The sequence below is a fragment of the Sturnus vulgaris genome, chromosome Z (genome assembly GCF_052056855.1).
Source record: "Sturnus vulgaris isolate bStuVul1 chromosome Z, bStuVul1.hap1, whole genome shotgun sequence".
NCBI lineage: Eukaryota > Metazoa > Chordata > Aves > Passeriformes > Sturnidae > Sturnus > Sturnus vulgaris.
Window position 1 is genome coordinate 25,228,029 of NC_142283.1, and position 3,988 is coordinate 25,232,016.

Below are 3,988 nucleotides of genomic sequence, written 5' to 3' on the forward strand. Positions count from 1 at the left end.
AGTCATTAGGAAGGATAAGCACAATATGTAATAAAAAGCCACACTTGGTTGTGGAGGGCTGGCCCAGCAACAGTAAGCTCACAGCAGACACTATAGTGTGAGAAGGCAATAAAAGTGCAACAAATGACAAAGAGGTGGGCAATGTCATGCTTTTTAGGGGCTGTTGTGGTACTGCTGCATGGTCTAGGAACCTTCCAGTGGAAAATTTACTTTGCAGCATTTCAGGAAGTAATGTTACCATTCCTATTGCTAGAATAAACTCCCCATATTTTCTTGGCTACAGAAACTTTTATTTTTGAATTCATGAACTAACTGGTTGCTGCTCAGTGGTAAAGAATCACAGGCTGGTTGAACTTGGATGAGACCTCTGTAGGCCATCTGGTCCAACACCCTGCTCAGTCAGGGCCACCCAGAGTCAGGTGCCCAGGACCACATCCAGATAACTTCTGGATAGCTTCAGGGATGGAGTCTCCAGAGCCTCCCTGGGCAGCCTGTGCCAATGCTTGTTCACCGTCTCAGTGAAAAAGGGTTTCCTGCTGTTTGCAGGGAGTTATCTGTGTTTCAGTGTGTGCCCATCGCCTCTGGCCCTGTCACTGGGCTGGTCTGGAAAGAGTCTGGCTCCCTCTCCTGTGTGCGCTCCCTTCAGGTACTTGCACCCCTTCATAAGATATCCCCCCCAAGCCTTCTCGGAGCTCAGAACAGCCCCAGCTCTCTCTGACTCTCCTCAAAGGAGCAGTGCTCCAATCCCTTCATCACCTCTGCAGGCTTTGCTAGACTCTCTCCAGTATGTCCACGTCTCTGGTGCCTGGGGAGCCCAGAACTGGACCAGCACCCAGGCGTGGTGTCACCAGAGCTGAGTCCAGGGGCAGGATCGCTTCTGTCCCCCTGCCATCCGTGCTGCTCCTCACGCAGCCTAGGATGCTCTTGGTGAGGTTGTCTGCCACAGGGGCAGACTGCTGGCCCGTGGCCAGCTTGGTGTCTGCTGGGACCCCCAAGGGCTTTCTGTGAAGCTGCCTCCCAGCTGGGCCTCCAGAATGTGCTGGTGCCAGGAGCTGTTCACTCATGAAGGACTGTGGACTTCTGACTGAACTTCATGAGGTTTCTGTCAGCCTATTGCTCTGGCTTTCTTTGTGAAGAATGTTTGGATCTTTTCAGGAAAGATGATAAAATCTAAAAAATCATTCTAGAGGTAAATGGAACAGCATTTTCCATAAAATTTCCACCAGATTTTGTATCACTGTGCCAGAAGATAATTGTGAGAGTTTTCTTCTGCTTCCTTGAATCATCACTTATCAAGCTCACCTTTCTCAGCCTATTATCATTATGTAATATAAGGGAATTATATTTAGGACTTCTAGAAGCCCACACTAATGGAATGAAGAATTCATGTGTTATTTCTGGTACCATAATGAACATTTATCTCTGTGTGTGATACAGGACTCTGAATTAGACCTCTGAAATAATAATTTGTAGCATGATGAACTGGAACAGCCCCTTCAATCTGATGTCTGAAGGACTTAATTTTTAGGATTTTCCCCTGGTCAATCCAGGCCTTTAATCCCCGACCTAAAGAAGTACTGATGGAGGGGACCTGAAGGGAAAGAGAACGCATATGGACTGAAAATACCTATAGCATTATATGACACAAATATGGCTAAAAGTGTAATCTGTGTCTTTCATATAAAAAGCTTTCTCTATATATAGAGAAGCTGAGAGGAGGGACTGTTGAAAAACAACTATTTAAATAGTAAGTAAAATGAAGTATGCTGAAGATTGTACTGCTTAATTCGCTTTGCAGATTTTTATACCATTTTTTGGCTGTGGAAAGCAAGAGGAGCAATATTTTATGAGTTGTATTATTAATTCTTCAGCAGCAACCTTCCCTGAATGCAGGAAATACTTTGAACCTCTAAAAAATTTGTACAAAACTGTTTGCTTCATATCAGTTTTCTATCATTAATTGCTTACTATTTAAACATTTCTTCATAAGAGATGGAATGCAGTAAGTCTGGAATCTCAAACTAATAGTTATTGCTTTTCAGGAAACTGACAAAATGTCTTTTGCACTCTGTGGCTGTTTTCTCAAGCTATCATCCAAATCACTTCAAAATATTCATGATTTTACTTTTTATTATTTCAGGTAAAGAACTTTGCAGATCTGTATGGTGTAATGTATTCATAGCAGAGGAAGAAGTTTGGGAAGATTGCAACAAACTTCAACCCATGTATTTCAGAATTGCTTTTTATTCTGCTCTTGATTGTCAGTATGTCGAGTTTGCCTTCCAGGATTAGAAATATAGCTGTAAAATGATGTTGACTTCCAAACTGATTCCCCCAGATATTTATCCTAGAAAAGCATAGGTGGAATGTAGGAAGGCTCTTTAAATGAAAACTCAGATGCTAGAGGACACAATGTAGCTAGCAGAGGGAGGGCCTGTTTTGTATTTTATTCCTCTTTTGGTTTTCAAGTCCTTTGATCTTTAGTTGCAAATATAGCTGAGGGAAGCCAAACTCCACAACTGGATGTCAGCCATCAGGTTCTCTGGTGCAACTCTTGACAGAGATGACTTAGTACCTCATATTACATTTTACAAATAAAGTTGTGATTTATATTTCTTCTTTGTCCTCCTGTTTTGTCATTTTTCAGTAGGCGAATGTTGGCAGGCAGTTTTCAGTCGTCTCTGGAAATGCACTTAAAATACAGGACTTTAAAAGAGGCTGACAAGGTTGAAAACATGCAGGCTGTTGCATACTCTTGGATAAAGCAGTTCACTTTGGTAAAACAGGTGGTGATCAATATATGTTAGTGCCACCTGAAACAGAGTTTTAGTCTAATTAGGGATTTGTCCTCAGAAATATTCCAGAGCTGCTCTTCCTCTAACTACACCCATTTCTCTGACTCATGTAGGCTTTATAGCTGTCTACATTTTTTGATTTTCAGCCTTTTTCATAAATCTCTTTTAAAAATTTCAAGTGTAGGAGCTGAACTGGGAAGTTGAATAAGTTCATATCACAGTTAAACACCAAATCGGTTTAAGATTCCTTTGACATTTATATTATATTTAGATCACCAAGTTAAATTTGAGGCAAGTATATCTGATATGAATCTTGACAGCTATGTCAGAGTATCCAAATGCTTCACAAGTAATTTCACTGAAGCCAACAGAGATAAAATGGTTCCTATCAAATGAGAATCTGCAAACATAGCAGTGGTTCTTACTTGAGTGTTGACCAAATTTCATGTTCTTGTTAATTTGAAGGTGGTCAAACTTGAATGTCATGAGAAAACTTCAGAAAGCTGTAGAAAATACAAAATCTGTTACCCAAATGACCATTACCTAAATGGATACCCGAGTCTGATGTGTGCATTACCCCATCCAGCTGTAAAGGCCAGCAAGAATGTGTCTTATAATGATTCCCCAGCTCCAGGCAGCCACAATTCTTGGCTTATTAGGAAAATTTTCAAAACGCATTTTTCTGAAATTATGTAGTCTTGGTTTTTCTTCTTTTATTTTTCCAGTGTTTGGTTTGTTGAGTTTTTTCTTTACAACTGTAGTCAGTATAACATCATAAAACCAGATGTGTTACCAAAGCCAGATAATTTTGCTTTTTTTTTCCACTGTCTCATCTCAGAACCAAATGGAGAGTGTTGAGTCAAGGTGATAAACAGTAAAATAATTGTCATCTGATCCCCAGAAAATGGAATCTTCCCAGGACTTTTTTGGGAAGGTATTTTGTGAGTGTTTTTAGTGTTTTTAATATACAGATGGCTTAAACTCAGTTTTATGGAACTAAAATAACTATAGCCCCCATCTCTGAAACTGCCCACTCTGAGTTACTATTTTTAGGTTTTATTTTGGGACACTGGCCCAAGCACTGACCACTCTGTTTACAAATTGTAGGTTTTATTGGGGGATTTTAATATAAAAAATTTATTCTACAATTCATTATTTGGTTTCTTTCCCTGCAATTGAGACCTCAAAGAAAA